Source organism: Ips typographus, linkage group LG2, assembly GCF_016097725.1.
Source record: "Ips typographus isolate SLU linkage group LG2, UJ_Ityp_2.0, whole genome shotgun sequence".
NCBI lineage: Eukaryota > Metazoa > Arthropoda > Insecta > Coleoptera > Curculionidae > Ips > Ips typographus.
Window position 1 is genome coordinate 4,725,237 of NC_138423.1, and position 13,167 is coordinate 4,738,403.

At 32.9% G+C, this 13,167-nt stretch overlaps 1 protein-coding gene across 1 annotated transcript in view; it reads right to left on the minus strand.

The window, feature by feature from the left end:
- Positions 1-11,230, minus strand: part of Ac78C (adenylyl cyclase 78C) — a 158,866-nt gene extending 147,636 nt beyond the window's left edge. The window contains exon 1 of the mRNA XM_081972434.1: positions 11,011-11,230. The gene's annotated coding sequence lies outside the window, so the exon portion shown is untranslated. The remainder of the gene's footprint in view (positions 1-11,010) is intronic.
- Positions 11,231-13,167: the final 1,937 nt, after the last annotated feature.

The following is a 13,167-nucleotide window of genomic DNA, read 5'->3' on the forward strand; positions in this document are numbered from 1 at the left end:
CTGTCCTGTCAAACTGTGTTTCAGACAGTTCAAACTCTGATACCGCTTTTCTCCCTGACTGTACTAAATTTTGTACTATTTTTTCAAGTTATTTAATAAAAAATTTAATGAGGATTTCAAAAATATGCTTAAAACAGTTACTCCAAGTGGGTTTTACAGACAATTTTTCTGGGACTGTCCTGTCAAACTGTGTTTCTGGCAGTACAAACTCTGATACCGCTTTTCAACCTGACTGTACTAAATTTTGTACTGTTTTTTCGAGTTATTTAATAAAAAATTTAATGAGGATTTCAAAAATGTGCTTAAAATAGTCATTTTCTTACTCCAAGTGGGTTTAACAGGCAATTTAGTCTAGGACTGTCTTGTCAAACTGTGTTTCTGGCAGTTCAAGCTCTGATACCACTTTTCTCCCTGACTGTACTGAATTTTGTACTGTTTTTTCAGGTTCTTGAATAAGAAATTTAATGAGGATTTCAAAAATGTGCTTAAAACAGTCATTTTCTTACTCCAAGTGGGTTTAACAGGCAATTTAGTCTAGGACTGTCTTGTCAAACTGTGTTTCTGGCAGTTCAAACTCTGATACCACTTTTCTACCTGATTGTACTAAATTTTATACCGTTTTTTCAGGTTATTGGATAAGAAATTTAATGAGGATTTCAAAAATGTGCTTAAAATAGTCATTTTCTTACTCCAAGTGGGTTTTACAGGCAAATTTTGTCTCGGACTGTTTTGTCAAACTGTGTTTCTGGCAGTACAAACTTTAATACCGCTTTTCTATCTGACTGTACTAAATTTTGTACTTTTTTCAAGTTATTGAATAAGAATTCTAATGAGAATTTCAAAAATGTACTTAAAACAGTCATTTTCTTACTCCGTTGGTTTTATAGGCGATTTTGTCTCGGACTGTCCTGTCAAACTGTGTATCAGCCAGTTCAAACTCTGAAACCGCTTTTCTACCTGACTGTACTAAACTTTGTACTGTTTTTTCAAGTTATTGAATAAGAAATTTAATAAAGATTTCAAAAAAGTACTTAACAGTCATTTTCTTACTCCAAGTGGGTTTTACAGGCAATTTTGTCTCGGACTGTCTTGTCAAACTGTGTTTCTGGCAGTTAAAACTCTGATACCACTTTTCTCCCTGACTGTACTAAATTTTGTACTGTTTTTTCAAGTTATTGAATAAGAAATTTAATGAGGATTTCAAAAATGTGCTTAAAACAATCATTTTCTTACTCCGTGTCAAAACTTTACTAGAATTTGCAAGAATTATAGCTTAGCTCTAGAACCACGTGACAACTCTGACTAACGTCAAAATCGTCAAAAGTTGCAAAAATTCGGGTTTTGAAATTTTTTTTTCCAGTATTCGATATAAAACGTGTTTCTGAGATTTATGACAGTGGTCACGCCTAGCTAAGTTATAAAAATACAAAAATAGCAAACTGGCATTATTTTTCGATGCAGAATCAAATTTATCTACCGTTTTTTGGCCGATTATTCTACCGCTATTAAATATTTTGACTTGGCAACACTGGTTGAAGGTTAAAAAATAGCGGATTTCGTTTCTCTACATAAAAACTACCTTCGGTTTAGAATTGAGACGCCTAGAAGGCAATTTAATAGTGACAAAGCTTGAAATGGCATTTTTTAATCCTATAGAAAATGTAAAAATGGTTTTTTAAATCTGCTATGTCTTAAACTTGGTAAAAATAGTCTTAAAACTCTATTTTCCAAGCTGAAAGCAGTTTTAAAGCACTAAAAATAGTCCAGAAATCTAAGAAAATAAAAAGCAAAGTAAAAAAACTTGAAAAGAATCGATTTTCATAAACCTAATGTCAATATTATGTATTATAAGACTGAAATATTGAAATTTGTTTTCAAATTATGAAGAAATGTACATACATAACTAAATTAATACTCTCACAAAGTAATCTTAAATAAGAAATTTTAATAAAAGAGCTGATGTTGGTTTGGTTGGTTTTTGGGTTTTATACGGAACTACTGGAAATCAAACTCACATCAACTATTCAGCCAACACCAATAAATTCACATATTAATAAACATTTTTTAATGCTTTTATTAGAACAGATGAACTAAAAATTCATGCTTTTCTTTGTTTTCAGCACAAGCTGTTTTGCTAGAACTTTCTTTTCAGTATAACCACGCAATTGCGGCTCTTGTATTTGCAGAGTCTTTAGTGATAAAAATCGATCGATGTTCATACACACACACTCTAACTTTGCTAAAATTATCTACACGTAATAGATCACAGGAAAACAAGCTCGATAAAAGGACAAATTACAACGTACTTAATTTTGGTTGGAATATCAACAAAACCGATTCAGATAAGGATTAGATAAAGTGGCTCCTTTCTCGTTTCCATACAAAACACTTTTGCTCTATACGTTTATTGCATATTATTCAAATAGCGGTGTGTAGCTGTACTATACATATAAAACAGTTTAAAGGTCATTCAAAAGGCAAACCTTTTCAGAAAAATGTATTACGAAAATTTCTAAAGTTCATGGATAAAATATGGCAATCGATTTGAATGCTCGAAACAGCCTAAATTGCTTGGAATCTTATAAAACACTTTGAAACTGCGTTCAAGTTGAACAATTTTATGTGTTTGACACGTAGAAATCAAACTGTACTGCCGTTGTATGTACTTTACGAATAAAGTAAAAAAACACACGAAATTGGAAAATCTCATCAGTATTAGTCAACCACAGCGTGAATGCCTAGAGCCAATCTCATTACCTGAAAGCAGGCCTTTGATTGAATTTTTGGTTTTTACAAGAGTTAAGTATTTTTTTTTGCGTACACGACCTTTTACCTTCAAAGAAGGGTTTATTTAAATACGTCAAAATATAGGGACGAATAAAAGCTGCTTTTTTTAACCATTCACAAATGAGATGAACGCATGTTGCTAAACTTAATGCAATTTACTGTGTGTGTCAAATTTGATGGTTTTACTAGGTATCTCGAAAACTAGCAAAGTTGCGTTAGTTGTGCTCGATTTTAATTAAACGAAGTACAGTCATAAAAAGTCTAAGCTACAGGGTGATATTGAAAAAATATCAATTTGGAGCCTCTCTCGTATTTTCTTTATTATTAGCGACACGGAAAAACTAAAAAACATGGTTTCCCATAAAGAATTTAACGTAATGTCCAAATATCTATTTTGTTTTTTTTTTTTGTAAAGCACATAGTTTTTAAGATTTTTTAATAAAACACCCTCTCTACACCATTTCCCAATGTAGTTCAGAAAAGACCAAGTAAGATTCAGAAAAGGTCAAGCGTAATTCAAATTTTTTTACATCGCTTTTCTCCCTGACTGTACCAAATCTTGTAGTTTTTTCCTGGTTATTGAATAGGAAATTTAATGCAGATTCTAAAAATGTGCTTAAAACAGTCATTTTCTCACTCCAAATGGGTTTTACGGTCAATTTTGTCTCTGACTATCCTTTCAAACTGTGTTTCTGTCAGTTCAAACTTTGACACCGCTTTTCTCTCTGACTGTACAAAATCTTGTAGTGTTTTTCCAGGTTACTGGATAAGAAATTTAATGAGCATTCCAAAAATGTGCTTAAAACAATCATTTTCTCACTGCAACTGGCTCTTACAGTCGATTTTGTCTCTCCCTGTCCTTTCAAACTGTGTTTCTGCCAGTTCAAACTTTGACACCGCTATTCTCCCTGACTGTACAAAATCTTGTAGTGTTTTTCCAAGTTATTGGATAGGAAATTTAATGAGGATTCCAAAAATGTACTTAAAGCAGTCATTTTCCCACTTTAAGTGGCTTTTACAGTCGATTTTGTCTCTGACTGTCTTCTCAAACTGTGTTTCTGTCAGTTCAAAGTTTGACACCGCTTTTCTCCCTGACTGTACAAAATCTTGTAGTGTTTTTCCAGGTTATTGGATAGGAAATTTAATTAGGATTCCAAAAATGTGCTTAAAACGGTCATTTTCTCACTTTAAGTGGGCTTTACAGTCGATTTTGTCTCTGACTGTCTTCTCAAACTGTGCTTTTGTCAGTTCAAACTTTGACACCGCTTTTCTCCCTGACTGTAACTAATCTTGTAGTGTTCTTTTCAGATTATTGGATAGGAAATTTAATAAGGATTCGAAAAATATGCTTTAAACAGTCATTTTCCCACTCCAAGTGGGTTTTACAGCCAATTTTGTCTCGGACTGTCCTTTAAAACTGTGTTTCTGTCAGTTCAAACTTTGACACCGCTTTTCTCCGTGACTGTACAAAATATTGTAGTGTTTTTCCAGGTTTTGGATAGGAAATTTAATGAGGATTCCAAAAATATGCTTAAAACAGTCATTTTCTCACTTCAAGTGGGTTTTATAGTAAATTTTGTCTCTGACTATCCTTTCAAACTGTGCTTCTGTCAGTTCAAACTTTGACACCGCTTTTCTCCCTAACTGTACCAAATCTTGTAGTGTTTTTTTCCAGGTTATTGGATAGGAAATTTAATGCAGATTCTAAAAATATGCTTAAATCAGTCATTTTCTCACTCCAAGTGGATTTAACAGCCAATTTTGTCTTTGGCTGTCTTCAAACTGTGTTTCTGCCAGTTCAAAGTTTGACACCGCTTTTCTCCCTGACTGTACAAAATCTTGTAGTGTTTTTCCAGGTTTTGGATAGGAAATTTAATGAGGATTCCAAAAATATGCTTAAAACAATCATTTTCTCACTTCAAGTGGGTTTTACAGTAAATTTTGTGTCTGATTATTCTTTCAAACTGTGCTTCTGTCAGTTCAAACTTTGACACCGCTTTTCTCCCTGACTGTAACTAATCTTGTAGTGTTTTTTCCAGGTTACTGGATAGCAAATTTAATGGGGATTCCAAAAATGTGCTAAAACAGTCATTTTCTTACTCTAAGTGGGTTTAAAACAGTCAATTTTGTCTGACTGTCTTTTTAAACTGGGTTTCTGTCAGTTCAACTTTGACACCGCTTTTCTCCCTGACTGTATCTAATCTTGTAGTGTTTTTTCAGGTTATTAGGTAGGAAATTTAATGCATATTCTAAAAATGTGCTTAAAAAGGCAGTTTCTCACTCCAAGTGGGTTTAACAGTCAATTTTGTCTCTGACTGTCCTTTAAAACTGTGTTTCTGTCAGTTCAAACTTTGACACCGCTTTTCTCCCTGACTGTAAGAATTCTTGTAGTATTTTTTCATGTTAATGGATAGGAAATTTAATGCAGATTCTAAAAATCTGCTTAAAACAGTCATTTTGTCACTAAAAGTAGCTTTTTCAGTCAATTTTGCCTCTGACTGTTCTTTCAAACTGTGTTTCTGTCAGTTCAAACTTTGACACCGCTTTTCTCCCTGAGTGTACAAAATCTTGTAGTGTTTTTTCAGGTTATTGAATAGGAAATTTAATGAGGATTCCAAAAACGTGCTTAAAACAGTCATTTTCTCACTTTAAGTGGGTTTTACAGTCAATTTTGTCTCTGATTGTGCTTCTGTCAGTTCAAACTTTGGCACCGCTTTTCTCGTCGACTGTACTAAATCTTGTAGTGTTTTTTCAGGTTATTGAATAGGAAATTTAATGAGGATTCCAAAAACGTGCTTAAAACAGTCATTTTCTCACTTTAAGTGGGTTTTACAGTCAATTTTGTCTCTGATTGTGCTTCTGTCAGTTCAAACTTTGGCACCGCTTTTCTCGTCGACTGTACTAAATCTTGTAGTGTTTTTTCAGGTTATTGAATAGGAAATTTAATGAGGATTCCAAAAACGTGCTTAAAACAGTCATTTTCTCACTTTAAGTGGGTTTTACAGTCAATTTTGTCTCTGATTGTGCTTCTGTCAGTTCAAACTTTGGCACCGCTTTTCTCGTCGACTGTACTAAATCTTGTAGTGTTTTTTCAGGTTATTGAATAGGAAATTTAATGAGGATTCCAAAAACGTGCTTAAAACAGTCATTTTCTCACTTTAAGTGGGTTTTACAGTCAATTTTGTCTCTGATTGTGCTTCTGTCAGTTCAAACTTTGGCACCGCTTTTCTCGTCGACTGTACTAAATCTTGTAGTGTTTTTTCAGGTTATTGAATAGGAAATTTAATGAGGATTCCAAAAACGTGCTTAAAACAGTCATTTTCTCACTTTAAGTGGGTTTTACAGTCAATTTTGTCTCTGATTGTGCTTCTGTCAGTTCAAACTTTGGCACCGCTTTTCTCGTCGACTGTACTAAATCTTGTAGTGTTTTTTCAGGTTATTGAATAGGAAATTTAATGAGGATTCCAAAAACGTGCTTAAAACAGTCATTTTCTCACTTTAAGTGGGTTTTACAGTCAATTTTGTCTCTGATTGTGCTTCTGTCAGTTCAAACTTTGGCACCGCTTTTCTCGTCGACTGTACTAAATCTTGTAGTGTCTTTTCAGGTTATTGGATAGGAAATTTAATGAACTGACTTTCTCTACAGGGTGAGTAAAAAAACCTTTACGTTTTTTCAAAAAAAAAAATTAACAGTAGCAATTACGAATAAATTGCCAGACACCAAAAAGTTTGCAAATTAAATCAAAAAAATGCTTGTCTAACAAATAAAAAGTCAAAAAGGCATTCAAAAAATGTTGCGCTTACAACTAGAGCCTGGCCATGAAAAAAGTACCAATTTTGATCATTTTAGACTACGGAAATCCTGCAGCTTAGTAAAGATAACTTTATATGATCAAAAGTTGATTGAACTACTTTGTATCTCAATAAAGAAGCGATTACTCACATATGTTTACAAGAAATTCGTATCTTAAGATATCTGCTTTGAGTCCTGCTAGTAAAAAGTGACTCTTCCTGTATACTCTTACGTGCTAATGCTAAAATATGTGCTAAAAGTCATAACTTATAGGATATTCCATTTAAAATATCTTTTCACTATAACGCTAATATTACCTATAAAACTAATACTATAAATTTTAAATAAATTATCCGGGAAGATATTGGACATTTAACTTTTAGAACTTCTTGCTTCTAACGGTTTTCCATAATGAATCAGACCTAATGAAAATTACCTCCAATTTTCCTGATGGTAGGCAGTATAGTGTCACGAATGGAAAATCCATTAATTCAAAAGATGGACTTAATATTTAAAAGTATAAATTCATGTTCGACATGGTAAGGGGGACGGTCGGAGACTCCGCCTCATAACACTATGATGTAGTTGTCTCGAATTCTGCAACCCGCACCGGGTTCGTAAATTAATTGAATAGTAAACCATTCCCTAAATTATAATAAAATGCGAGTGCCAAACCCTCCAGGAAGCTGCTCTAATCATTGTTTAACAAATGTAAGCATAATCTATTTAATTATTGTAATATTTTGTGCACGTAAAAGGTATTGTTTAAAGTGTTACTTTTGGGAATTATGTTTTATTCCGATTCAAATAGTTGATAAACCAACCATTTTGTCATTTAGTTTTAGCTACTATTTAGTTATTAAATTATTCTACCAAGTGGTTTGATTTTACCTCTAAAACAAGATTCTCGGTAAAAATAAACGCACGTCTCGTTTAACTTGTTGGGCGTGACAATAGCAAAAATAGTGGTAGTTTCTGGAATTTTTCTGACCTTTACACTAGTAGAATTTCGCATATTCACCTCTTAAAACTTGAATGAAAGCTTTATCTTTTTATATCAAACGATAAAATGCTCGTAACTTCCAAATTGCAACTCCCACATAAGTTTGTAGGTATTAATAACTAACCGGAAAATAACTGAACCAAAAAAAAGGAGCGCTTATCCCGTTAGTATTGAAAAGGGCAAAAGGGTGTTATGGCTCTTTTATGGTCGTGAGTCTTTAATTTGTTACAACTGAAAGATCACTGGGGAATATTCTCTTCATCAAATTAGATATTGGAAGATGATGAAGGTTTTATTAATGTTAAAGGTTTTTTCTATCAAATTTATTGTAATTTTGTAGACTTATTTGTATAGTTAGTATATAGTTTTGTTAGGTTAAATTATAAATCAAAGTTTTCCTTAAAAATCGTTAATTACATCTTCTTTTTTCTGTTCAATTTGGATACTCGTTTATTTCTTATATTTTTTGTCGTATCATTATTTTAAAAAACACCTTCTTCCACACCCTACGGTTACGGTTATGGTTTATAGAAACCACTTCCCCCGTACATCATAATTAAGAATAATAATAAGTATAAGTATTAAGTATATTTATAATCAGAACAATTATTATATACAGGACGTCTCATTAGAAACTGTTCTAAAGTCCATATTTGACATTTTCAGTCAGTTTTTTTAAGCTCAGATTCATCCAAGATGGTATTCAATTACACTGATACTAAAGCGGGTTTTACACCAAAAATTTTAAATTACTTTACTTAAGTAATTGGATTTATTTAATGAAAGTTTATATAATGTTTTTTAAATTTGAAGCTGCTTTATGAATAAATTCATCAATTTTAGTGTAAAAGCTGCTTACTTTTCTAGGAGAAATATCAAGCAAAACACCCTTCTAGTTATTTATAATAACACACCCTGTATATAACAATCTCGGTTCCATCAATGTTTTCTTTAATAGTGGTGGGCAAATTACCGGTAAAGTAAATATTTAACCGGTAAATTACAAATATTGTGTTTCTGACAGTTCAAATTTTGACATCGTTTTTCTCCCAGACTGTACCAAATTTTGTAGTGTTTTTTCAGGTTATCGGATAGGAAATTTAATGAGGATTCGAAAAATGTGCTTACAAACAATAATTTTCTTACTACAAAAGAGTTTTACAGATGATTTTGTCCTTTAAACCGTGTTCAAATTTCAGACCACAACTTCAAATGATTTATTGTTGCACCAAACCAGTTTTCCTAAATAACTTGAAAACAGTAAAAGTTACAAAAAAAAATTGAAAGGACCAAAAATTATCCTAATCAACTCCTTAACTCAACACTGTAAGTTTGCAGGACCGTTTTTGCTTACAGTATACAGGGTGTGCAAGAAAATTATGGTGGTTCACTATTTTTGTCACCGTGTACGCAATTTTTCAGATAGAATTTTTTACTTTACACCACTGGATAGAGGAGCTCAAAACGGTTTTTTTAAGTGGTTGAACCACCCTGAACTCCCCAAAATGACTGAGTTACAGGGTGTTCAAATTTGAAACCACAGTTATTTCAACTGATTTAAAAATTTGTTTCAATAAACCAGTTTTTGCTAAATTACTCAGAAACGGTGAAAGTTACGAAAAATTTGAAAGAGAGAAAAAATGTTCATAAAGAACTACTAAACTCATTCCTGAAAGTTTCAGAGTCCGTCAGTGCCACTACTAAACAGGGAGTGCATGAAAATTGTAGTAATTCAGATTTTTTGGCCACCCTGTACGCAATTTTTAAGATAGAATTTTTTGCTTTACACTACTGGAAAGAGGAGCTCAAGACGGTTAATTTGAGTAGTTCAACCACCCTGAACTCCCCAAAATAACTGAGTTACAGGGTGTTCAAATTTGAAACCGCAGTTATTTCAATTGATTTAAAAATTTGTTTTATCAAACCAGTTTTTGCTAAATAACGCAGAAACGATGAAAGTTACGAAACATTTGAAAGAGAGAAAAAATGTTCGTAAAGAACTGCTGAACTCATCCCTGGAAGTTTTATATTCCGTCAGTGCTGCTACTATACAGGGAGTGCATGAAAAGCGTACTGATTCAGATTTTTTGACCACCCTGTATGCAATTTTTAAGATAGAATTTTCTGCTTTACACCACTGGAAAGAGGAGCTCAAGACGGTTCATTTGAGTGGTTCAACCACTCTGAACTCCCCAAAATGACTGAGTTACAGGGTGTTCAAATTTGAAACCACAGTTATTTCAACTGATTTAAAAATTTGTTTTAATAAACCAGTTTTTGCTAAATAACTCAGAAATGGTAAAAGTTACGAAAAATTTGAAAGAGAGCAAAAATGTTCATAAAGAACCACTAAACTCATTCCTGGAAGTTTTGCAGTCCGTCAGTGCTGCTACTATACAGGGAGTGCATGAAAATCGTAAGGATTCAGATTTTTTGACCACCCTGTATATAATTTTTAAAATAGAATTTTTTGCTTCACACTACTGGAAAGAGGAGCTCAAGACGGTTAATTTGAGTGGTTCAATCACCCTGAACTCCCCAAAATAACTAAGTTACAGCATGTTCAAATTTGAAACCACAGTTATTTCAATTGATTTAAAAATTTGTTTTATCAAACCAGTTTTTGCTAAATAACTCAGAAATGGTGAAAGTTAAGAAAAATTTGAAAGAGAGCAAAAATGTTGGTAAACAACTGCTAAACTCATTCCTGGAAATTTTACAGTCCGTCAGTGCCGCTACTATACAGGGAGTGCATGAAAAGCGTACTGATTCAGATTTTTTGACCACCCTGTATGTAATTTTTAAGATAGAATTTTCTGCTTTACACCACTGGAAAGAGGAGCTCAAGACGGTTAATTTGAGTGGTTCAATCACCCTGAACTCCCCAAAATAACTAAGTTACAGGATGTTCAAATTTGAAACCACAGTTATTTCAATTGATTTAAAAATTTGTTTTATCAAACCAGTTTTTGCTAAATAACTCAGAAATGGTGAAATTTAAGAAAAATTTGAAAGAGAGCAAAAATGTTGGTAAACAACTGCTAAACTCATCCCTGGAAGTTTTACAGTCCGTCAGTGCCGCTATTATACAGGAAGTGCATGAAAATTGTAGTGGTTCAGATTTTTTGGCCACCCTGTACGCAATTTTTAAGATAGAATTTTTTACTTTACACTACTAGAAAGAGGAGCTCAAGACGGTTAATTTGAGTGGTTGAACCACCCTGAACTCCCAAAAATAACTGAGTTACAGGATGTTCAAATTTGAAACCACAGTTATTTCAATTGATTTAAAAATTTGTTCTATCAAACAAGTGTTTGCTAAATAACTTAGATATGGTAAAAGTTACGAAAAATTTGAGAGAGAGCAAAAATGTTCGTAAGCACTGCTACCATGTAAGACAACAAGACAACAAAATAAAAAATTTACCAAAAATTGTGTAAATCCTTTGTAAAACTATGGAACAAGTTTACAAGCAATTCATCATAAACACATACACATACACAGTATATTCGATTAGAGTTATTATAGAGTTTAGGAAACTCGTTTCCAGAAACTTTGAAAAACTTTCAGACGAGTACGTGATATTCCCGTAGTTTTCCTCTCGGTTTGGTGTTTCGCGCGGTTCGAAGCTGAAACTGAAACTGAAGCGGTGTCAAAGTTTCGACTCTCTTGTTGCGTTCCCGATCAGTAGTGTAGGACAGGCATAACGATTATAATCGTATTTCGTTCGTGTGTAACTGGCTTAATTGGTTATGGTTGCCGTTTTATCGGTTTTTGTTTGGATGGGTATCGGTTTTATAGGCTTTCATTTAATTTACGGCTTAATTAAATGCAACCATTTATTAAGGATAAGTGTAGCTGCGCAAAATTAGTGAGACAGAGAGTTTTATTAACAGAACTTTCTAAAAACGTCTTAAATAAGACTAAAATGCCCCAAATTAGCATAAAATACACTAATTTGGGGTAAAATGCTGAAAATTATTATAAAATGGTTAAAGCAATCTGAAAAAGTCTAAAATTTCTTTTAATCAGCCTAAAATACATTTGATTTAGACTAAAATATTGAAAATTAACTTAAATTTGTTAAATCTATGTTGAAAAACTTAAATATACATTAGTTTAGGCGAAAAAAAAATAAAAATTAACCTAAAACTGTTAAAGTAACTTGGAAAAGCCTAAAATGTCTTAAATTATCTTAAATTGCACTAAGTCAAGACAAAATGCTCTAAATTAGCTTAAAATTGACAAAATAGCTTCAAAAAGTCTAAACTGGCTTACATTAGTCCAAAACACATTTATGTACGCTAAAATGTTGAAAATTAGCTTCTTCAAATTCAATTCGCATCTCAAGACCATGTTGCCATGTTAATTTTGAGAAATTCGGAAGTTTTTTATTTTATACACCATTTTGTAATCCAACCTTCTAATGGTAAATTACAAAGACTGTATTTCTAGCAGTTCAAATTTTGACACCGCTTTTCACCCTGACTGTATCAAATATTGTAGTGTTTTTTTAGGTGATTAGATAGGAAATTTAATGAAGATTCCAAAAATGTGCTTAAAACAGTCATTTTCTTACTCCAAGTGGGTTTTACAGAGGCGATTTTGTCCCTGACTATCGTTTCAAACTGTGTTTCTGTCAGGTCAAATTTTGACACTGCTTTCCTCCCTGACTGTACTAAATTTTGTAGTGATACTCAGATTATTGGATAGAAAATTTAATGAAGATTCCAAAAATGTGCTTAAAACAGTAATTTTCTCACTCCAAGTGGGTTTCACAGGCGATTTTGTCTCTGACTGTCCTTTCAAACTGTGTTTTTGTCAGTTCAGATTTTGACACCGCTTTTCACCCTGACTGTCCTAAATTTTGTAGTCTTTCTCAGATTATTGGATAGGAAATTTAATGAAGATTCCAAAAATGTGCTTAAAACAGTAATTTTCTCACTCCAAGTGGGTTTTACAGGCGATTTTGTCTCTAACTGTCCTTTCAAACTGTGTTTTTGTCAGTTCAAACTTTGACACTGCTTTTCTCCCTGACTGTACTAAATTTTGTAGTGTTTCTCAGATTATTGGATAGGAAATTTAATGAAGATTCCAAAAATGTGCTTAAAACAGTAATTTTCTCACTCCAAGTGGGTTTTAGAGGCGATTTTGTCTCTAACTGTCCTTTCAAACTGTGTTTTTGTCAGTTCAAACTTTGACACTGCTTTTCTCCCTGACTGTACTAAATTTTGTAGTGTTTCTCAGATTATTGGATAGGAAATTTAATGAAGATTCCAAAAATGTGCTTAAAACAGTAATTTTCTCACTCCAAGTGGGTTTCACAGGCGATTTTGTCTCTGACTGTCCTTTCAAACTGTGTTTTTGTCAGTTCAGATTTTGACACCGCTTTTCACCCTGACTGTACTAAATTTTGTAGTCTTTCTCAGATTATTGGATAGGAAATTTAATGAAGATTCCAAAAATGTGCTTAAAACAGTCATTTTCTCACTCCAAGTGGGTTTTACAGGCGATTTTGTCTCTCGCTGTCCTTTTAAACTGTGGTTTTGTCAATTCAAATTTTGACACTGCTTTCCTCCCTGA